Below are 24,061 nucleotides of genomic sequence, written 5' to 3'. Positions count from 1 at the left end.
TGGACATGCTGCTCCAGCCGCAATTACACGAAAGCATCTGTGCTATTTCTTTTTGAGCGTATATGTTGCTAAATGAGATTTGAATGTTTACTCGGTGCTGCCTTGTGTTTTTCTTTGCAACTGAACATGAATGAATGAAGGAAGGAAAGAAGGAAGGAGTAAAGGAAGGAAGGAAGGGAATTAATTACCAGAAATCCTATGAGGAGAAGAAGTCCAAATGAAATGTAACTGGATGTCACTGCCAAATAACAAGTGATTAGCCATCCTTTGAATCGCGGAGTTGTTTGAAATAAGTATGTGATTACAAATGTATTTATTGCCCTTTAAAGAAACCTTTATTGGTGTACTTGTGTTGTTTACACGTGAGTTGAATGGATGATAGATTCCCTGTCGGACATATTTAAGACATGCACACTCGCACATGCATCTCTCGCCATCGCACACACACCGTTTTAATCACCTCTGACTGAAGCCAAAACACTGGTTGGCGTCGGGAGACTCGAAAAAACGGTGACCTTGTTTAATTTCTGTCACCCGTCTCACAAAAAGGTGTGATTATATGCCATTGCATTTGCTGTGTCCCTCATAGTTAGTTGCACTTTCTTCCCCCATGTCCTGTAAAGCAGTGCAGGAAAGAGGATGAGTGGGGGGAAAGAGGACACGCCGAACAAATGCTTTGAAATGGAAAATGTGATCATTTCACCTCCCACCTCTTTTGTTTGCCCGTTTATTGCTGCAAAGCTGGAGTGCAGAGGAGCAGATGTTTAGCCAAACATGAAGGCGCGGTGCCTCTGTCCTTATGGGGATGGCTCTCCCTCCTCTCGCTGCTGATGCATCGACATGACAGCTGCTTGATTTCATGGAGCTGCTAAGAAGCCATTAGTGGTATCAGTGAATTGAAACGGAACAGTGTCTCAGTTTTCAGCCACTATTATAACTATCTGTTGTTGCCGTCATTTCTGTGTAGATTGGTTTGAGAATGCGTTGTCTTTATATATATATATATATATATATATATATACACTCCCGTTCAAAAGTTTGGGGTCACTTAGAAATGTCTTTATTTTTCAAAGAAAAGCACTTTTTTCAATAAAGATAACATTAATCAAAAATACACACTATACATTGTTAATGTGGTAAATGACTATTCTAGGTGGAAGTGTCTGGTTTCTAATGAAATATCTCCATAGGTGTAGAGAGGCCCATTTCCACCAACGATCACTCTAGTGTTCTAATGGTACATTGTGTTTGCTAATCGCCTTAGAAGACTAATGTCTGATTAGAAAACCCTTATGCAATTATGTTAGCACAGCTGAAAACAGTTATGCTGGTGATATAAGCTATACAACTGGCCTTCCTTTGAGCTTGAAGTTTGAAGAACAAAATTAATACTTCAAATATTAATCATTATTTCTAACCTTGTCAATGTCTTGACTATATTTTCTATTCAATTTTCAATTCATTTGATAAATAAAAGTGAGTTTTCATGGAAGACACAAAATTGTCTGGATGACCCCAAACTTTTGAACGGTAGTGTATATATATATATGTGTGTGTGTGTGTGTGTGTGTGTGTGAGCTGCAGTTTCAAACCAACCGAGACATGCTTATATATTTGTGCAACGTGTTTCCCCATAATGTGTGAGAGAAAAGAGTGAGCGAGAGAAAAAGTGAAGAAAGGGGAACAAATCTGTCAGTTTGTTTGCCATGTCGGTTTGAAATGAAAGCACACTGAATGTGCGACCTCAAGCACACTCAAATCAGAGATGTCTCTTCTTGCCAGGCCCCAAAAAAATAAAAATAAAAAATCAACTCTGGGCTTGAGTTTCATCCCCTCTCCCTCTCCCTCTCTCTCTCTCTCTCTCTCTCTCTCTCTCTCTCTCTCTCTCTCTCTCCCTCTCTCTCTCTGTCTTTTTCTCAAATTGGAACTGTTGTTTTTGAAGAGATAAAGAAGGACTTCCGCTTGACTTGAACATTCAGGAATTAAGGATAGACATAGTTAAGCTCTATTTGCATGTCTACCAAAGTCACAGCAAACGGTTGCTATTGACTAAGCTGATTAGGTGAAATTAGGTTCACGAGCTCTGTGTCTGGGGGTGCTCAATCTGACAGAACTTGGACAGCTTTCGAGAAGACAATCCCATGTGCACACATGGCTATATTCTCTATAATCCTTTTCTATTGAATATGGGGCTATCTTTTCTTCCCCTGTGGAGGAAACCCAAAGTTTGTGTTCTGTTGTAAATGAAGTGAAGTGAGATTTCGGTGTGCACAATGTGTGCATATCGATCAAGTCATCAGCATGGTTCAATGTCACTTTGCACTGGGAGGGGTATCACAAAATGAAGGTATCAGGCGTGTGAATGACATGTCGGTCAAATACACGTGCATTATGAGTCTTCACTTTTTTTTATGTCATAACACGCCATTTCTGTTCCATGACATACTCACTAACACTTTCTCATAATCATCGACTTTTGTTACAATTAGCGCTCAATCCTACATTATGTCAACGACAACTTGTTTCCACTTGCTGCAGAATAAAACAGAGTAAATAACAAAATGCGATACTAACAGCGTGGCGATCTCCTTGGCTGATTTCAGAAACTCTTCGTGTTATTGAATTAGGACATGAATTAATATAGCAGCGTTTTGGGAAGAGTTTGCATTTGTACAGGATCACACCTATAGGACAGGACCGACAACAGGTCTGTCTTTCAATCAGAGGATCGGCGGTTCGATTCCCCGCCCTTGGCCCTAGGCGATGTGCCCTTGAGCAAGACACTTAACTCTGACTTGCTCCCCGTAGCTGTGTCTACGGTGTATGATTGTAAGTCGCTTTGGATAAAAGCGTCAGCAAAACATTTTATGTGACAAGAGATAACATAATAACTCTTGCATTACAACACTCATGAAACCCTATTTTACTTTTTGTGTTGGTATGGTATATAAAGTATGTAGATACATCCTATCCTTAATATCTCATGCCATTTGTACATGTATTTAGTATTTAGACAGAGATTAATTAGACCTACAAACAGCCTATTGATAAGAATGGCCATCTGGGAGCGCTGTCAAATCTCTGCATGCTAGCGTTGACACAGAGCTGAGAAGTTGAGAGAGGAAGTAGAGGTCTGTGTTAACCAAATGATTCAGGAACTAATGTTAGACGGACTCCTGATCATAATTCCTCATTCCTTGCTGACCATCGGTCAGCCATTCACATATGGATGTTCATACACGCACACAAAACGACAATTACGAATGAAATAATGCGCCAAGAAGCGGAGGACCGGAAACGGATGTGTTTTCAAGTCGACATTAATCCTAAAAGAGGTAATGGTCCTTCGAGAAGAAGCCACATTTGAGCGAAAGAGGCATTAGACTGATCATGCCTCTTATTGTCACGGATCAAATTGGTGCTGCTGCTGTGTGTCTGTTTTGGCCCCACTGTTGCCGTGGCTGTGTGTTGTTACGGCCGTGCAGGCAGCTCACGGATTGGTACGTGTTTACATGGCCGTGCAGGTTAATGTCCTCTCAGCAGGAAAGTTGGTTAGCTCTCAGATCATCTACCTAACCTTATGTTACCTTGCTATTTTGGTAACGCCACAGGTTTTCTGGATGTCCCAATAATCATCAGGGTGCACCAATCATTGTCTAAAGTGCACGGTCGGTGTCGGGCTGGATTTGAGCAGAACTGTCTGTTCGTATAATGAGAACTGCATCTGTGTTTCGAAAAGCCGAGCTAATGAGATAGGACACATAAGCCCCTCTGTTGTAACAAATGAACAATCTCAACTGTTAATTAACCCTTGTGTTGCCTTCGGGTCATTTTGACCCGATTCAATATTTAACCCTCCTGTCGCCTTCGGGTCAATTTGACCCGATTCAATGTTTAATGTCGGTGTTCTTTCGGGAGTCGACAAACAAACATAAAGTACCTCACACTTAAACTTGGAAAACAATATTAATTCTAATAATTTCCTGGAGATTTTAATAGCTGGGGTCATATTGACCTCAAGGGTGAAATATGTTAGTAAATATAAAGGCGACAGGAGGGTTAAACATTGAATCGGGTCATATTGACCCGAAGGCAACACAAGGGTTAAGACTAAGCAAATCAACACCCATTTTAGTTGTCTGTACATTTCTGCGTGGATTACATACGGTGGATTAATTACCAAACAATAAGCGGTATAAAGTGCAAGTGGGTCACCCCGCGTTGACTTTCAGGAGGCAGGAGACAGAGCGGCCAAATTTGGGAGGGAAAGGCGATAAGCTGCTTCTTCGCTGCTCGTCCCCTGGGCCTCTATTTATCATTCAATGTGAGAATTTCCTTGATGAAAGTCAAGGTTGTTTGTGCTCACTCTGTCTCGTTTGGATGTCTGTTTTTTTTCTTTCTTCACCAGCAAGGTGCAAAGGTTGATTTTCCCCTCCAAAGGGATGCCTTGTTTGGAAAGTCCAGGCTAGTTTATTTTGATGAAATCTCAAAAGGTCCCGATGATTTTTCCACTTCAAGGTTGTTTTTGTTTTCCAACATTAGCGTGGAGGGCGAAAATACAGATGTACTTCTTGTCTTGTGCAGCCGTGGAACAGCATGCATACGAGTCTGCATCATTTGCTGTTTGCCTCCATCACACAGTCCCGTGGTGAAGAAGATGGTCTATCACTTGACGTTAGCTGGAAGCATCCATTTAATGTGGTCTTCATAAAATCAAGAGCGACATTAAACAAAAAATAAATAAATATGGCAACATTATGAAGTGAGTTCTTCTCTTAACCCTCCTGTTACCTTGAGGGTCAATTTGACCCCATTCAATGTTTAATGTCGGTGTGGCTGTTTTTCACTGTGTCAAACATATAAGAAATATCAACTTTCTTATTTATTTAAAGGGCTATTTAGGTAGTCAACAAACAAACATAAAGTACCTCTCACTTAAACTTGGGAAACAATATGAATTCTAATAATTTTCTGGAGGTCTTAATTGCTGGCATCAAATGGACCCCGAGGGTAAAATATGTTAGTAAATGTAAAGGTAACAGGAGGGTTAAAGAAAACTAACATGAGTGTTATTTGGCTTCAGGAAACGGAGAAGTGTAGGGTCTCTTAACATGAGCTGAAATAGGCTGGAGCAAACAGAATAAACAGGATGCCCCCCCCCCCCCCCCCCACACCTCCTCCCTGTCTATATCGTCTAGGGTCCATCGTTTTATTTCAGGAAGAACTTGATTATGGAAACAAGGTCTGGAAAACCTGCTATTTGACGTTCACCCCACCTTGACGTTCTCAATCTGTAGCAGGGGACCCTGTACTTACACTATTCTCCACGATCCTCCAGTTCCTCCACTTGGATGGAAAAAAGGATACCGGGAATGGAAAAGAAATAGGAAGAAGGTTTTTCGGATGTGGGGAGGGGAACGATCTTGTTTTTCTCTCCTGGTGTGTCTCTTGGGTCAGTGGGGTTCTTGATGGTACGATAGAATAGCTTGTAGCAGGCAGGGGAGCTGTGAGCCTCGGTGGGTGTTAAGACGCACATAGACACAAACATCTACACACACACACACACACACACACGTACAAACACTTGCTGTCAAAACGTTTATGCATAGGGACAGGACACACACATACACCCACAAATGCATAAGATTGTGCCTCCACAGCCCCTGTTTATTGATCTTCTTCAGCATTTAAAATCTGGTCACTCCTGACACAAAGGCTTTTTTATTTTAGCTGCGCTGGCAAAGCCCGCTCCAAGCTAAGCCAGAATTTTAAATATTGAACTCTTATGGAGCGCCATGAGAAATGACAAGGATGGGAGGGGAGGGGGGGGGGTAAATAGGATAGCAGGTTTGAGCTGTGCAGTGGCTCTACGTGTGTTTGCTCAGAATAATGTTTTATGTAAAGCACACCCTTCCCTTTCATGAAGTTTTTATCTGGAATTCATTCCAGAAGAAAAAAGTCACAGAAAAGATAGAAGAAATAAGCATTCAATCTAAATGTAACTGGTGCTGACCTCCATGGCCTCACCTGGTTAGCAGCGCAGGCTGAAATGCTAGCAGTCCTTGGATTAGTCATGACTGGACTTGGGACTAGCTGCTGTTTTTAGCATTTTGACATTAAAAAAATGGATACTCATGTGTGGAGAGGCGACTCAACGCTGTCTAATCCACAAAAGCCCTGCAGCACGCAGTCTCACAGCCATCGCCATGTCGCCCTCTGAGTGTAGTGTGTTTGCTCTCTCTCTCTCTCTCTCTCTGTGTGTGTTCTCACTGCACACAAAACAAGGTATTGAAACATTTATTCACCCTTTCTTTTCTCTACTAAGTGTCCCCTTAGTCCCAGATGGTGTGGAGGAAATGATCTGACTCGCCCCGTTCACACACTACACTTTGAAATAATTTGTCTTGAAAAGGTCAAAGCACATTGCAGCGATTTCAAAAAGCTCCCCCACATTGTAGTGGAAATGGATGTTGCACTGACTTTTCTTATTGAAAAGCACCACCAGGCAGCCAAACCGCGAGGGCTTCCTCCTCAGCCAGTCCAACCTGCTGCTGTTGTTGTTTTTCCTCTTGTCCTGTTATGAAAAGCCGAGCCCTGGCATTGTCCCTCTTCTCCCCCTCTCTCTCTCTGTCTGTCTCTCTCACCCTCTTGTCTGTCTCTCGCTCTCTGGTCGCTTGTGCTCTCTCTCTCTCTTTCTGAACGATGACACTGAGAGACAGCTGTAACGTGAGACGCCTCTCGATCCTGGCAGGGGCTTCGAAAGCCGAGGCAGAAGGGAGGGAGAGGGCCTTTATCTGAGACCGGGGGCGCTGACCTCCCTCATTCCCCTTCTCTTTCTCTCCTCCTTTCTCTCCCTTGTCTCTATGTCAGCTAGCATATCCTATCCTCCACCCCCACCCAGAAGCCAACACTGCACTCAAAAAAAAAAAAAAGTGCAATGTGAAAACACTGTCTCCCCCCCCCCCCCCCCCCCCCTCCCTCCAAGCCATAACATAAACCTGGTGAATGAAAGTGTGTTTACAACCATGTTGAGGTGCATGTTGCTTTTAAATCTCGCCATCTTTTGTCTGATAGATGCGACTCATGTTATGTGGTCCAGGCTTCAGAGCATATAGTGAGTGATAATTGAGTGGCATATGTTTGTGATCTCTATGAATTTGTGTGTGTGTGTGTGCGTTTGGATGTAGATGGAAACATCCACACACCCTCCAGGCTATGGCTGCTAAATCCTCTGTGAGAGCTCCCGTGTGTAATCCAAACATTTAGAGCTAATTTAAGAATGCAGGCAGGAGCAGCATCCTTTAGGAAACAACAGCTCTCTTCTGCTCTCTCTCTCTTTCTCTCCCTCACCATCCTCCACTGTGTGTGTGTGTGTGTGTGTGTGTATGTGTGTGTTTGTGTGTGCATGTCTTGTTGTCGCTGGAGGGAAATGAAAGCACTCAATCACTCACCTGTCAGAGTACTTCAAATTCTGACCATAACACACACACACACACACATACACACACACATATACACACACACACACGCAGAGACACATGTGTGCATACACATTTACCCCTGAGGGTTTGACAGGACTGGCCCTTTATTGACTCCTTTGATCAAGGAGACAGCAGATCCATTTAATAGAAACTGCACGTGCTCACACACACACACACACACACACACACACACACAGACACACACAGACATAGGCATTGAAATCAAAGTAGATTCACATCTGCTCTCCACACAGACCGACTGTAGCTCTTTCCTCGCATACAGCAGAGCTGGTAGTCGTTTCAAATTGCGTCTGTGTTAGGTGTTGAATACAACCCTGAGAGCCAATACTAATAGACGTCACGATGTTATTTCACCGGGTGCATGCCAACCGTTTCTTTGTCATTGCCGTTGCCATTACACCGATTCAGCTCCGATTGGTCTCTTCGCCACATCTTGTGTTATTCTGTGGAGGGTTAATCATATCATGATGCGAGCGCTGCACGGGTCACAGGCATGTTCTGTTGGCCTTGACCCCTGTGCTCCCCACTTGAACATGTTTTGTGCTGAGTGTTTTGGAAGGCCAGTTAGCCAAGAGGTCGCTCGGAGGAGACTTGACAGCTGCGTTGGTCACGGGCTACGGCGACCTTCACACGTCGTCTTGATGGATCATCACGGCTGTAACGACACACACAACCTGTTGAGCGGGCCCGAGCTCGCCCGACGATCCGCCGGTGGTGGTTCGCTCACATCACGGACTGGTGTCGTTGTTCCAAATGCGACTGCGGACAGTCACCAGCGAGGCCGGGTCGACCGCACATCTGAAGGAGATTTATCTCGGAAGAAAAACAAGGGAAGGAAGTAGATTGACTAATGTTGCAACGGGCTCTCTGCCTCCATGAGAAGAGTTATCGTGGCAACACAAAAACATGCATACATACACAGGCAAAGAAAAGACAGACGCACACAATCGTGCCTGGTATTTCATTCATATATATATATATATATATATTCTACCTCTCACAAATGGATCACACTCATGTTCTGAGCTTTTCGCCAGTCTCAGAGCGCTTTACTTTGTGTGTGTGGGTTATCCGTTCCCTTGAGATGGGACTTGCTCTATCAAGTCAAGGAAGAAACCATTTAGTGGAATGACACACAGACACACACACACACACACACACGCACATGCAGCACAGGGAGGCCTGGAGGATTTGAATTGCACTTAGACAAACGTTTCTCACGCAAGTTCTTTATTCCTCCACCCGCTCCCTACTTCGCCCTGAACGTACACTTACTCACATACAAAGGTAGTTGCACAGAGATTCCATTTTCAGTCAGCTTTCAGCCCCAGATCGTGTAACAATAAAAGATGCTGCCCTGCAGTTAAACACTGCCAGTAAATCACCGGGCAAAGAAAGCTGGGAGAAGCACTTATTTTTAAGCAGCATGAGGGACCACACTCGGGGGAAGGCGGGTTGAGCAAGATAGGGTAAGACAGAGAGAGAAAGAGAGAGAGAGAGGAAGAGAGCGCTTCTTTGTGCACTGTGTACTGGCATTGTGTGTGATGAAGAGATGAATCACTGCTATTTAGGGATTGGTTTCCTGCAACTGATTGTGTGATGACTCGGTGGCGGACAGACTGTCAAGACTTGCCTGTTTTGTTCTGGGGGCTTCAGGAAAATGTCTGCGGCCAAGTCTCGCTCGCTCAACTCCCACAGGGCCCAGTGTGCCAGAGATCAACAGAGACAACAGAGGCAAACACCTCACCAGTGTCGCTCTTCTAACAAGGCATCAAATATTAAAAAGTGTGGGATTTTAGGCCCCTCTCAATGTGTGTATTTTCAGAGTACACTTGTTTTCCTTGCTCAAACAGCAACAGAGGTTTTTGCTAGAGGACGCTCACATGAAACATGGTGACTGATTATTTTGTCTCTTTCTTCTTTTCTCTTTGTCTTTCTCTGTCTGACCCTTGTATTTAACCCTGTTCAGAGGCCCGAGAGCCACTGTGTGAATCTTAAAACGTAAAGTCAACATCTGTGTGGCTGAGGCACGGGGCGTTACTTCAGATTAGGGAAACCAAGCGAGACGATTTAGACAGACGTCACAACAGTTGTGTGGCATACTGTCCATGTGCGAGCATGCCTGGAGTGTAAATGCAGGTAATTCTAACTTTGCAAAGAGTTCCTATTTTTCTGTTTGTTTGTTTTTTTGCCTCTCAAGTTAATTAGATGGAAATGACTAAGTAATGATGGCTATAATAACAAATGACAATTTTATTGTCACTCAGAAAGTAATAAGTTCACGAACATGACTTGGGGCAGTCATTTGTTGTAACACTTTGTTTGTTATAGGCAGTAACAAATAGCTTTGTGTAACGTGATTACATGTATTCTCCCAAATTAAATGAATCCTTCGGTAAACCGTCTCTTTGCTTACGCAAACACGAGTTGTGAGGATTTCTTTCTGGATTGTCCGTCAGACAAAACAAGCGATTCGATGATGCCAACTTGGGTTTTTAAAAGGCACGTTTTGATGTTTAACAACCCAAATGATCAATGGAAGAACTATCTTTCAGAATTGAAAATGAAAACAATCGTTAGCTGCAGCCCAAAAATGATGATGCTGACATGATTCGTGGGGACAGTTGAAGACGGCTCCAAGCGTTAGAGAAGAAAAGTGTCTGTTTTGTGATATTTTATCCATCTGCCATTGATCTAAAACTGCTAAGATCTCACAGTAAAATGAGGTTAATAGACTAACAGCCTTACTGTCAGGCAGGCAAATGATGGCAGACAGCACTGGCGTTCCTATCCAGTGTAATCCACCTGCCTCGTGGCTGGCAAATCATTTTCTGTGCTGGGGCTCTATGAGCACAGATCCTTTAATCATCCACTAATAGGCTTTTATGAAAAAGCTGAAGATGAATTCAGCCTACCTGGCTCTCTGTTATCATTATCACTGCGATGAGTTATCAAAGTATTTGTGTGCGTCTGTAGTCTGTGCATATGTGTGTGTGTGTGTGTGTGTGTGAGTGTGTTTGTCAGTCTGTCTGCGTAAGAGTGTAGATAATGAAGGGAACCATTGCAGTTCGATCACTGCGATTATCATCAACACCGCCAGTCCGGGTCATTTCTGCTCACTGATAAATTGAGCTGTAATAACAGATGTGCGTTGCATTATGGGCCTCAGACTTTGACATAACTGGAGGGCGTCGAGAAAGACGGAATTAACTGCAGTGTATCCACTCACCTACCGTGGCAGCCATTGAAACAAGTTCTAGGAACATTTACAGGAACTATGAGAGAAAAAAAGATAATAATAAAGCAGTGAAAATGAACTATGAACTATGAGCAAGATTCGGTTGCTGAATTCAAAATGACAAAATTGTACTAGTTGACCACATCCGTGTGGGTGAAGTCCCCACCAGACTTGATTCTGCTGCCTGTGACCAGATGGATGTGTTTACCGTCAACAGAACCTTGTTAGATCGCTACCCACACACGCTAGAACACTGTTTGTGTGTTGAGTTGTTGTTGTTTGGAAATGTCGATCAGAGCCTGCTTCCCTATGTCTGTGTGCAAGCGTATGAGGAGACGTTTGTCCGTCCTTTCTCCTTTTCTTTTTTTTACACCATTGAAACATGCTGACATCGTCACAGAAAAGTCTTCTCAGAGAGTTTTGCGTCAGTCGGACGTTTGTCGATATTAGAGAAAACGCGCACATGGATAAAAGCGGGAAGAACCGGCGTGTGTTTGCTTGCTGCACGCAGCCGAATATACATAGCAGGGTGGCGTCTGTTATGGTGAGCTGCTCAGATTAGGCTCTGGCTGTAAGAGCACAGGAGGGCCTTAGAGACAATGCACGAGAGATGGGCGTGAGAACGTCGGTAAGGCTTGGTTCTCTGCAAGAACTGTCTTGTGTTTGGGGAAAATATCCACACACTCGAAAGCTCCAGTGTCGAGATCCATTTCTAACAAACAGGTTTTGCAAGAAAGGGCTCGGGGAGAAAGAGACTTTTTGTGGATGTGAATATCTGTGTGTGTGTGTGTGTGTGTGCCGCCACAGCTGTGTTTCAGACGTCACTATACTTTTTGTTTGATGTTTCTGAAACCTCAAATACTAAGCTGTGTAACTGTGAGTTTGATATCCAGGTAGTTTTAGAGGGCTTCGTTCCCCTTTCCAAGGCTCCCGGAAGGAAAAAGAGAAAGTAACGGCACTATCGCAATACTGCTCATAATCTAACAGTTTTATTATCATAGAAATGGAAGCGTGCTGGAAACACATTTCATTCAGCCAGACTGTATCTGTTATCCTGAACCACAGTGATCTCTTTTTGCTTTTCCTCCAGGTGTTACAGCAGTTATGTCAAAGAGCTGAAGACATCTCGAACAGTGAGTACACAGTATACTGAACAATATTCATGTCTCCTCTCTTTCACTCTGGTGCCCCTGGTGTATGTACTCTGCGTGTTGCAAAATCGTTGGTGCGTGACTTTTTTAAATATATATTGTCACACACTTCTGCTTTTACAGTCGGTTTTTTTCTTCTTTTCTATGGCACAACAGAACAAACTTGCAGACTCCTCCAGTTTCAGGCCTAATTTGATTTTCATTCATTCAGTGAAAGAGGATGTGTTTTTTTCTTCTCCCCAATTAAATTTAACAAGAGCCCCTTGAAAAGTAGTTGTTATGATTGCATTACAAATTCGGGGGTTCATTCAGTGAATCAAGCAATGAATTAGATTTCTCCCATTCTAATCAGAATATTTGTCTGAAACGTGCGCGCCTAATAAACATCCTTTGACTCTGCGCTGTGTTCAGGGCCAGCGCTGAATGTAAATGGTTGTTAACTGGGACTTACAGGGTTTCCAGGTTAGGATCTTGGATGGCGTTCGCCATGTGCAGCGTCAATCCCCCCTTCCACTCCTCTGTCCCTTTTTTTCTGCCCTTTCTTTTTCACTCTGCTTTCTCACTCTGTCTCTGTGTGAGCACTCAGGGGCGCGGCTGCATCCTCAAGGCTTCAGTTTACACACACACACACACACACATGCGCGCACACACACTCACCAAGGTGGCAGTTTGTTGTTCCACGCAGAGACAATGACTTTGCACTTCTCTCTCCTGCCTTGCTTGATGGCCTTGTGCCTGCAAGTGTGTCACCAGATCAAATGGGGATCTTTTATGAAGTGTTTCTTTCTCAGAATGCGGAGGAACTCACTGAAACCCCCGTTTCGGCCGTGAGTGGCTCTTTTGGCCTTGTGTGTGACTCGACCTGATTCTATCTAACCGTTACCGCCTCATCTCTGGCCGTGAATGATATTATATCCCCCGCTGATTTGGATCGAGCTGGTTGTATCATTTGTGATAAGTATTGATGAGCCCTCTCTTGGGGAATCAATTTCAAGGGTGGTGGATGGGGGTGTGTGTGTGTGTGTATGTGTGTGTGAGGTGGGGTAGCCTTGTAGATCATCCCCCACCACTGGCTGTTCCTAACTGGTGTCTTGGCTGCCTGGCTTTCCCTGCAGCCCCATCGAGGAATGAGCACAGCAGAGCGCGGGGAAAGATGGAGCTCATCCAAACAGCTCTGGTGTAATTAGCTGACATTTGTTGCTTGGAAGACAAGAGAAGGAAAAAGGGAAGAGCTGCTCAACACAAGCACCCAAAGGAATATGCAAATGTTGAGAGGAAAAATTAAAACAAGGACTATTGTGTCTCATGGCATGGAGATATAATTATGTTACATTGTGTGTGTGTGTGTGTGTGTGTGTGTGTGTGTGTAACATGAACCTGTTGAACTTTGTGTGAGCATATTTGCCAGTGTCTTGCCACTTGAAGGCATGAAACCATTGGTCTCCGGAAAGGAATAATAAATACATCAGGGTAAGAATTGACTTCCTCTGCTTTCGATGCGATACCTTTTGTCCGCTGTTTGGCGTGCTCGTTGGGCAGAGCGTGTTTTTCAACTACATCATATCGGTGTTACGCAACCAAGCTACACAGCACCTTCGGGAAGCAGCCATCCGCAGCCGGGCTGATACTCTGGTTCCAGGAAGTATCGCCTGTGTGTGTGTTTGTGCGCAAGCATTCGGGGAGGGAGTGAGGTGCCGTAATGAATGTGGACCGTCTTGTGCTGAAGCCAAAGGTGCTGCGTGAAGGAGCAGCAACGCTTACGCGGCTCCCATCTGCTTGATCCGAGACTGAAATGCAATGCCTGCTAATGACAAAGTACTGAGTGGCTGGGAGGTGGGCAGGAAAAAAGGGGGAGGAGTGCGTGCATGTGTGTGTGTGTGTGTGTGTGTGAGTGAGCGTGTGAGTGAGTGAGGGTGCGTGTTGTGTGAGTGTGAAATAGAGAGGAATAAAGGGAGAGGGAGAAGGAGAGAGAAAAACATCTCGAAGGTCAGGAGCAGCGGGCGGCCGTCGGGGAGAGACACGTGAGACAGAGATAGTCTTGCGTCAGCCCCACAGCAGTCCGCTCTTTATGTGTGTGTGTGTGTGTCCTGTGGGGCCAGCATTTCCATCCGCATCCCACCGTGTGTTCCAACGGCGCAGCATGCCAGTGGTTCTATTCTGAGTGTCTTGATCTGCAAGGATAGACAGGCAGACAGACAGATAGATGGATAGATGGATAGATGGATAGATTTGTGCATACATGTTGTACATTACGGCACTCAGTCATTGAGGCACAGATAATTTTTTACATGGCTCTTGTGTCAGTGGAAAGGGGAAATTACACCTTCTCGCCTGAGGGGATGGAATTTGTGTGTCTCGCTGCCTGTCACGAGAGCTGAATAGGGCTTCATCAATCCCAGCAACTCCTATCATTTTTCAGCTCTTATTCATGAGCCCTCTTTGTTTCTCGCAGTCTTCTTTTTTTCTTTCCCTTCCCAGTGCCCTTTAAACTGCTGCTCTGCTAGATTGGGGAAGTGTTAGAGATAACGCCGAAACATTTAGTACTTTGCACTTGCCTCGGAGCTAAGATTGTTTAAAAAGCTCCTGTGAGATTTGTCCTCGGGACAGGGAGCGTTGTAGATTCAACAGACACACTCCCGGCATTAGTTCAGTCTTAACGATTCAAGTCTCTCTGTCTCACACACACACACACTCTCACACACACTCTCACACACACACACACACACACAGACACTGATCGCTCCCTGGTCTCAACAGGGTTCAGTCCTCTCGCCAGACTTTTCATTCAACAGCCTCTCCCCTCCTTGTCACCGTGAAGGGCTGCAGCGTGGGGCGAGGCTGCTCTTTTGCAGACCCTTGTGCATGAATCACTGCTCGCACCCGGGGAGCCTCAGTCCGCTCGGGGGCTGCCTGCCCCGACGATAATGTGCGTGGTCATGAGGGGGCTATTTTGAATGGAGGGTCAGACAAAACAGGAGCTAAAGAACCCATGCTGTGAGCTTTCCCAGAGAGGGCAACAATGGGAGTGGGTCTCTGTGTGTCTGTGTGTGTGTGTGTGTGAGAGTGTGCATGTTTGTTGTAGCAGGGAGGAGATGTTGGATACACAATGCAGAGTTTTGGGTGTCATAATGCAACATGATTGCATGCCAGTAATTTATGAAACATAAGGAGGTGGGCCTTTAAACCCCCCCACATCACAAACCTTTTAGCCCTTGCACACACCGGATTGCAATTTGAGCTCCTCGGACTCAGCCCTAATGCCTATTTGGCTGTCAGGTTTGAAAACAAGACACGGTCAAGCCTTTGCTTCCATGCACACATCTACCAACCGAGCGATCACATCATGCTCACTCGACATTATTTTCTACTGCTCGGTGATTTCATCAATTACAAAACTGTAGATGGGTGTCATGCTGGAACATTTGTCACGTGATTAAGTAAAAATATAAAGTTCTGTTTGGTCAATCGATGTCTGGACATACAATCCAAGTGTCATAATAATAATGAATCCGTCACATGGTTTATGGGGTTTAAAGGTTCAAACCTGCTTGTGTGCGCTGGCATTTTACATTTTATTATTGTGGGTCGTCACAGAATTCACTGTTGTGTTTACTGAATATACACATGTTGCTTACATTTCTGAAAGTCAAACTGTATTTGTTCATATGACTATTTGTAGCAGACCACACACCATCTCTTTATCTCTCTCTCTCTCTCTCTCTTTCTCTCTTTCTCTCGCATACAAACACGCCACTCTCACCCGACGGCAGCTGTTGCCCTATGAGCCTCCAGGTTTATTGGGTCTATCGGCTGTGTTTATGGCCAAACCACGTCTCTTCAACTGTCTTTATTCCATGCTCTCTGTTTCTACCATGGCCCCTTGTCTCTTGACATCCTCCACAGCTCCCCCCCCCCTCCCATAACCTCTTCCCCAGATCTTCTTTCCTCCTCCCCTATTTCAAAAACCCACACGCTGAACACATCGCCGGCTGTGGACCTGGTTTTCTGACTACAATGTGTACGCCTGTGGCTGGGAATCGTTTGCCCCTACTGGGCCTATGTGTCCCAGGGCCTGTCGGCCAGGCCGGGTTGTACCCTGGATACAGCTGCAGTCCAGAGGAGCCATTAGCAGTGCCAGGAGGCCCCCAGCTCCCAGTGAGGGCTCATTACTGTATTTGTGCAGTCACACTTCTTCTATGAAACACAGCAGTGTGTCTGGTGAAACTAGCCAGCATATTGAGCCTCGGGGAAACCATTACGGCTCCATTTGGAGTTCTGAGAGAGAAAGAGAGAGAGAGAGGAATAGAGAGGATGAGACAGGAAGAGTGAGGCTTCATCGAAAGAGCGAAGAACAAATATTAAGAATGATATTAATCATTGAACACATCAAGCTTTTCCTGTACTTAACTGTCGGAGTGTTTATTGGATTCGAGTTGCTCTTTGTTCAGTCTGTGTGTGTGTGTGTGTGTGTGTGCTCTCTGAGGCCCAGTTCAGCTGTCTGGTCTGGTGTGCAGATGGCCGAATTGAGGCCTCCTGAATGAGATCCCTTTTTTTCTTTCCTTGTCTCTTTAGCCGTCCTTGTTTCCTTTCCTCTCCTCTCTATTTTTTCCGACTGGGTTCCAGTTACCATTTACATCCCTGGCTGCCTTCTCTCTTTCATCAGTGCATCTGCTGAGGGCCATCTTGGGCAGAGGAGAGTTTTCAACCGCTCTATTTTTTCTCCACCCCTTCTTTATGCGCCTCTCAGGGCTCAGCGCGGCGGCTCTACGCGGTGGCTTTGGAATGAAATGTCTCTTAACCGAGCCATGTGCCCCGGAGCTACGGTAATTGCAGGTGAAATTCAGCTTCCTCTTTAAAATGCCATCTCTCATTTCCAGTTACCGGCCCCCTCCGTATCTCTCGCTCTTTCCCTCCCTCCCTCCCCGCCTCCTTCTCTCCCTCTCTCTCTTTCTCTCTCTCCCTCTGGCTGTCTTTCAGAGGCGTGTGAATCCCTCAGCCCCTGTCGCGTCTCTCTGCCCCAACAGACACTCCCACAATGCACAGCGCTGATGGTTGCACAGTGATATGAGCCATGCAGAGGAGAGGGAGGGCCGCTGCCTCGACACATACACACATACAATATGTGTGTGTGTGTGTATGTGAGAGAAGGTGTACATATGACAGATACTGAAAGTGTGTGTTTTGTTTGCGAATGAGAGAGCTTATACATCCGTGTGTATACGAGAGGAAAATAGGTGTGTTGTTGTGTGTGTGTGCGTGTGTGTGTGTGTGTGTGTGTACAGCGTCAGCAAGGCGTGAGCTGTGTAGAGGTGACATCAAGGTGAACACGGCGTGCGGAATGCTCTGTCGACTCGGGAGGCAGCAAATGGCTCTGTGGCAGATGGAGTCTTTGTCAGGGAAGAAAAATGGCAGCTCAAGAGCGTCAGAGAGACAACCCCCCCCCCCCCCCCACTAGCACACACACACACACACAAACACACACACACACACACAAACACACACACCCACACCCACACCACTTTCTGTCTGTCTACATCTATCTTGTTTCTTTTCTTGCACAGTTGGTAAAACACACACGCATGTACACACACACACACACACACACACAATGCACATACACTTATTGACACACATGTATCCCCCCTTCCTCCCTCCTTAGTGAGCTGGGCTGGCGGGCGGTGACCTTCCCCTGCTCGGAGGGTTCCCTGGCTGTTTGATCAATTATCCCTCTCCCATTGTTTACCAGGAAGCTTCGAGGAGAGAGGAGAGGAGAGAAGGCTCAAAATGGCCACTGTCAGGTGGAGGGATCCATTTCCCTGCCAGCGGAGTCGGTGGGGGTTAGAGAGAGAGAGAGAGAAAGAGAGTGAGAGAGCGATATAGATAGATAGATAGAGAGAGGGAGAGACAGAGACCAGAGCTGTGAAGCATGCTTCGAGGGAAGGGAGGAGCGTCTCTCCCCGGCAGCTGGGATGAGATGACATTATAGTGAAGGTTCAGCTCTGACAGTGGTGACCACTTGTGATGCATAACGTCGTCTGTTAAAAGCTCGTTGTTAGACTCCTCACATTTGGACAATCAATCATTATTTGTCTACATTTTAAAAAGAGCATTTTTTTCCGCTCTCAGTGCACAAATCAATCGCGTATGAATTTCTGACTTGTGTTGTCGTGTCGGCGTAATGCTGCATACACACACACACACACACACACACACACAGACACATGCACATACACACACACGCACGCGCGCACACACACATCTTATACATAATGGCACAGTACTGCAGGTACATGTCCTATTTTTAGAGTGAAGAAGTAAGGGGGGGGGGGCATACTCTAAAGGTCAGGTGGCAGAGAGAGAGAAAAAAACCGAGTGGAAACAAATGATGCACTAAGCGAATGACACTCTGAGGTCCTGCTTTAATATGTATGTATCGCAGGTTGATGGCTGATTTCATTAGCGCCTCTCATTGTTATGCATAGATTGTCCTCCTGCAGCAAAATGAATATTGTATTCACACACACACGCACACACACACACACACACACACACACACATTCACCCTCGTACACACATACAACAAATCGCGTTTTCTAGGGAATACTGTATGTTTGGATCTTGCAAAGGGCTTAAAGAAATGGTTGATGTTTCCACAAGCTCTTATGTGCGTCAGCTATAATTAAAAAAATTTACAGCGCTGTCATTTTAACACAGGTTTTTGGCGCCGTTGTGAAAAATTCCTGCCAGGTAGTCGGGGTGATTATTTAGGGATCCATGTTGATATTCGAGGGAATTCTTCTCATAGCGGAAAATAAAGGACATCTGTGATTAAATGGCTTGAGCTGACTCAGTCATGTCGTGTCTGAGGGTTCAGATTACGTCCCTTCAATTCACCTAAATCTGTGCGTGTGTGAGAGAGAGAGATAGAGAGAGAGATAGAGAGAGAGAGAAGTATCTGTTGAGTGGATGCCCATTAGTCTGCATGTTTACGTGAATGTGCCCGTCCTCGCTCATACAGGATACATATGCCGAGTGGAAATGCCTGGCCGCCTCTATCTAATCCTCCAAGATGACTGTGTTTCAGCAGGAATTCCAGTCCTTAGTGGGACATGAGCAAATGTTCTGTGCAAGATATTAATAGCTATTGTGGGCGAGAAAAAAAAGAAGAAAAAAAAAGCTTCTGCATTTTTCCATATGTTTTGTAAGGAAACAGTCCAGCTGGATTATCTCTTGGTCTGGAGCTTTCTCTTGTCTCAACCAGCACAAGTCCAAGTGGTGTCGGACTTGCCAGAAACACTCACACACACACACACACACACACACACACACACACACACACACACCTACACACACACACACACACACACACACTCACACCAATCCGCTTGCATTCCTCCCATCTGAACTACAACAGGCTATCACTGATTAGCATGTCTAAACTCAGAAAGCCACTCTAATTATTTTTCCATTTTGCTCTCATATGAATCATGGATGACGTGGCTGCATTTATTCCTGACATACCTCACGTTCCTTGCAGTCACAGCGATATGTTTGTCCCCTTTCTATTTGTTGCCTGAGAAACCATGTTGGCTTGTCTTCTCACATTTCACACTTGGTTTCATCCCCTTAACCCCCAATGCTCAGCCTGGATGGGCTGCCTGACCTCTTGAGTCATGGATGTTAGACTCATCGGCATCACAAGGGCCAGAGTTGGTTTTATTTTGCCCGGCGATTGTAAGCACAGACCGGAGCAAACGTTCTCGGATCAGAATGTTTCTTTTTCCCTGTAATCCACTGTCCTTCTTTCTCAACACCTTCGTCATGTTTGATTTCCAAGCTGTTTGTTTGCTTCTTTTTTTGTTGTTGCCCCGTTTTCTTTGGATTTGGCCTCCTCTGACAACATCATTTCATAGTCCTCGTGAGCATCATGGTGTCTGGTATTTGAAGATGTATCAAGTATTAGAAAGCAAAGCAAAACACCCACACTCAATATTTCTTTCCTGAGTTGGCGCACACACACACACACACACACACACCCACACACACGCACACACGCACTAACACACAAACAGAAACATTATGTGGTGTGACAGAACGTCACATATTCAGAGTTTCACAGCAGGCTGGCATTCCAGGACAGCAAAGAAAGAGATAATGTCAGCGCGCTGCTGGTTAACTCACTTTTTTATCCTGTTTCTGGGACATAAAGCGTGAAGGGTGTCTGTTTGTGACAACACACACACACACACACACACCACAGATCACTTTGCCTCTCCCAGCCTGTTAGACGACAATGGCTAAAAAAGCTCACACGTGACAAAAGATGCCCATAGATATGGCTGCCAGCATAGACAACAGCTCTGCTCCTCTGTGGATGCATCTGGGTTTTCTTTCTTTCTTTTTTTTACACATGGTTTCTGGAGCCAGGAAGTGTGCCACACTGACTGACAGGATGTAGGATGATGTTGTGCTGGTGCTTCAATTTTGCTTTTAGAGGTCGCTAGTCCCCTTAAATAGCTTTGTTTTGTATGTTATTGCGCAGCACATCGACTTAAAGGGCAGGCTTTATGAGCGCGTTGATTCTCCATAACTCAGTGCGGCCATATTTAAATGGAGTAATCGGGAAATTCACCTCGTCAGCAGCGGAGAGAAAGAGAGCTTCCTCTCCAAACCGCCCACACTGCTTTCAGCCTTGTTGTGACTTGTTTGTCTGTCGTTCTCTTCCAGAACAATTGCACTTTAAAAAGCCCTCAGCTCCAGAGGATGGGAGCTGGTTACACGGCAACAGAGCTCGAAAACAAGAACACAAATACAAGTAGAGCCTGTGAGACAGAAACGGGAAAAGAGTCCGTGCTCTCCCTCCACGATGCTGCCTCCCCCCCTCTCTCTGTATGCATGTCAGGTGCATGCATGCTATTGTTACTTTCATCACTGGTGTGTGTGGTTATGTGCAGCTGTTTGCTCTCCAGTTCGGGTTGTAGTGGAGTGAGTTAGTAGAGTTAAGGCGGTGTGGAGCTCCTCTTCACACAGAGCGTCTTTCTGATTTATTCTTAACATCTGTCTTTGGCAGGTGTGTGGAACCACAAGGTCCTCTCTCAGAGCCTGTGATGGAGCTATGATTGCAGGCAATGTGTGTGTCTGTGTCTGTGTAACCGCGTGTGAGAGTGAGTGTGTTTGTGTGTGTGTGTGTGTGTGAATATGCATTTGTGCATTTGTGCAAAACAACAGAGAGGGCCTTCCTCCTTGGGATGAGTCATATTTGAGCCCTGTGAAATCCAAGCCCGTGTTTCATGTGTGTGAACAGACTCAGAGCAGTGGTCCTGGTCCCGACTCCCTCTGGGGCAGTGGGTGGATGAGACGGCTATCAACAACAGGCCCAGGCAGCTTCGGTTTCAGCCTCACCACACCAGGAATCTGCTCGTCGTGACACGGACACGGACACGGACACAGACACGGACGCACACACCAAGCACAAGCATACATTCACGTCGAGCCAAAGCCATTCTCCGTCTCCCTCCTTAGCTCCACCTTAAATAATATCAGGTAACAGAAATAGGGGCTTGTGATTGGTTCAACAATAGGGAAGTGTTAGGATCCAGAAGGATGGGCCAGTGGATACAGTTTCGCATGAAAAGATAGTGTGTCACAGTGGTGACGCTCAGTCTAACACTCTGTGTGTGTGTGTGTGTGTGTGTGTGTGAGTGTGTGCGTGTCCATGTACCCACCTGTGAGAGTGTGATTGCAGTGCAGTAATGTGAAGGCTGGGCCTGACACAGCCAACAATGGAGGCTCAAATATTTTGACTTTTCATACGAAGTCACACAGAGTGTGGCAACACAGGAAATAGGGCAATGTCACAGGGGAAAAAAGGGAACTCTACTTTGTGGATATTCTGCACAGCATTTCAAAGAACCCCATCACTGGTGTGACACAACGATTTTAAATGCACAGCTGGACTTTTAAAAGGGTCTTCTACATTTGCCCCCAGGGGGGAGAGAAAGTGCCCTGGATAGAGCGGTAGAAAGCTGATACTGGCAAAGAATGGTGATAGGATCCCCCCCCCCCCCCCTCATTTATAGTGCTCATTTACTCTATTAAAGTATATCTTTTTTTATCACAGATTGAACTGCAGCGAATAAAAAACACTTTCTCTGGCTTGTAAATTATTTGGTTTAAAAAATAAAAATCCGAACAGATGTAATATTCTGTGTTGCCCGATATGTCCTCCTGAACCTCATTTGACAAAGATGAAAACACAGATACACGATTCCAAGGATCGGACCGTGACGTCTTCACTTTGCGAACATCCCTCGCTGAGTCTTTGGGAGCAGCTCGTTCCAGATGTCCCAACGACAGAGCAGCGCGAGAAAAGAGGAACACACAGCGTGAAAGCAACAGTGTGCTGCATGCTGCATGCCTCGAGGCAAACTGCGGTGACCACCGCATTGTACAGCTCTGGTCTTCATCTCAGCTCACTGAATTGTGGATTTCACTGACTTGAATCCATTTCAAGTCCAGTCAGTGACACACACACACACACACACACACACACACACACACACACACACACACACACACACACACACACACACACATGACCAATTTAACACACTACCTACTTTTCCAGCACCATCAGAGGACAGAAAGCTGCTTAAACAAACATTTTAACAAGTGCACGGATCAGTGAAGCCCCTAGTTAAACTGAGTAATTGTGGTCTGTTTATCATTCCCGATGTGTGCTGAATTGGCACGTTGCTTTAATTTATTAACTAAACATTTGGAAACAAGTGAAAAGTGGCTTTGTTAGTTTAACATCGTTTGCCAGTTGCAAGGATATGTTGTCAAGTCGCAACGCAACACAATTTCCTCCACTGTCATAAAAACAGACAAATCTCTCAGCAGCATAATTTATTCACGCGATAACACACATATTGAGAAAAAGCACGTTGCATTGGGGGCTGACCTTGCGGTCCAAGTATGTACGCGACGTCTCCGGTCTGTTGCTGCCCGGGCACCCTTTGTTGCACGTGTCACGCCCTCCAGAAAAGTGGTCCATTTTGTAGTCTTGTAAATCCAGACAAGGCAGCTTTTATCCCAGTGATTAGAGACCACTTCCATTATTGAGGGCAGCAAACATCATTACAAAGCTTCGTGTCACTGAAGTCAGCGAGCATCTCAGTGCTGAGCTAGTAAATTAGAGCGGACACATCTTTTGGAGACAAACCTAAAAGGTGCAGAAGCCTAATGTTATTATATGGCTCTTTATAACTGTTTTAATATATCTATCTATATATATTTGATAAACTGATTAAGTGACTCCTTGCTGCTAGTCCTTGTTTAAAATACTTTACTGTTTATGTTTTATTCACAACCTTCACTAATTCACGTCCCTCACATGACGTTGTTGTTATGAACCATTTCTTCTGTCAGTCTATACTCCTTTTAAAACTAGTCTTGGGAATATCCACAAAAATGAATAAAGATAAACTCTGTCATTATTGTGGATGTGTGTATCATCTGAACACATGGTGAACGTTACCCACACAAGTGGCACATTCTTCCATAAATACCGCTATCGGGTGTTATCTCGCTGCCGGTTGGAATCTAAGCTTTCCTCTTAATCTTCTGGTCCGGACTTCACTGACTCATGCGAACAACAGTCAAACTAATCACAAAGGGCAGTTGGCCCTACAGCTATTTCGAGTCAATTTGGAAATGTGCAGTTCAATATTGACTCAGTGAAATCCCAACAGTCGGTCACCCAGCAAATCAACATGTTGACGCTTGCTGGGACTTCCGCGGAGTCGGAAAAGGGAGAACAAGTAATCTATGCCAGTTGTTTTTGTCGGAGAAGAGACGAGGAGTGTCGTCACACGGGGAAGTACCGAGGACGTGCACCGGCAAGTTTTGAAATCAAGTGATGAGATCGTTGAAGAGTCGCCCCTTGATACCGTCGCCCTCCCCTCCTTTCGGTCTGAGTGGGAGTGAATGCCACGCTTCATTTGTCAGGATGATCAGCTCAGCTCATCAGCAGAGGCTGATCACATGGACTACCTGAGTCTGAGCTGGGATGTTTCACCATAGAAACCGAGGCAGATCCCGTTCTCTCTCCTCCGCGCTGTTCCTGCTGTACGCTTGTGCAATGTTGATATGAATTAGTGCCCAATATT

At 45.4% G+C, this 24,061-nt stretch overlaps 1 protein-coding gene and 1 long non-coding RNA gene across 3 annotated transcripts in view; one reads left to right on the top strand and one right to left on the bottom strand.

Moving 5' to 3' along the window:
* The window catches only part of baz2ba (bromodomain adjacent to zinc finger domain, 2Ba), a 65,532-nt gene that overhangs the window by 1,496 nt on the left and 39,975 nt on the right, over nt 1-24,061 (top strand). Inside the window, exon 2 of one of the 2 annotated variants that reach the window (XM_056412217.1) lies at nt 11,831-11,873. The exons of the other annotated variant lie outside the window; for it this stretch is intronic. The gene's annotated coding sequence lies outside the window, so the exon portion shown is untranslated. The remainder of the gene's footprint in view (nt 1-11,830; nt 11,874-24,061) is intronic. 2 annotated transcript variants of the gene reach the window in all.
* Nucleotides 313-956, bottom strand: LOC130192327 (uncharacterized). Its single transcript, XR_008831366.1, has 2 exons — nt 711-956; nt 313-615 (listed from the first exon to the last, which is right to left on the bottom strand). It is a non-coding gene; the product is annotated as an uncharacterized LOC130192327 (long non-coding RNA).

The sequence above is a fragment of the Pseudoliparis swirei genome, chromosome 4 (assembly GCF_029220125.1).
Source record: "Pseudoliparis swirei isolate HS2019 ecotype Mariana Trench chromosome 4, NWPU_hadal_v1, whole genome shotgun sequence".
In the NCBI taxonomy this organism is placed as follows: Eukaryota; Metazoa; Chordata; class Actinopteri; order Perciformes; family Liparidae; genus Pseudoliparis; species Pseudoliparis swirei.
The sequence above is the reverse complement of the archived record's forward strand: the minus strand, read 5'-3'. Positions and strand labels throughout refer to the sequence as shown.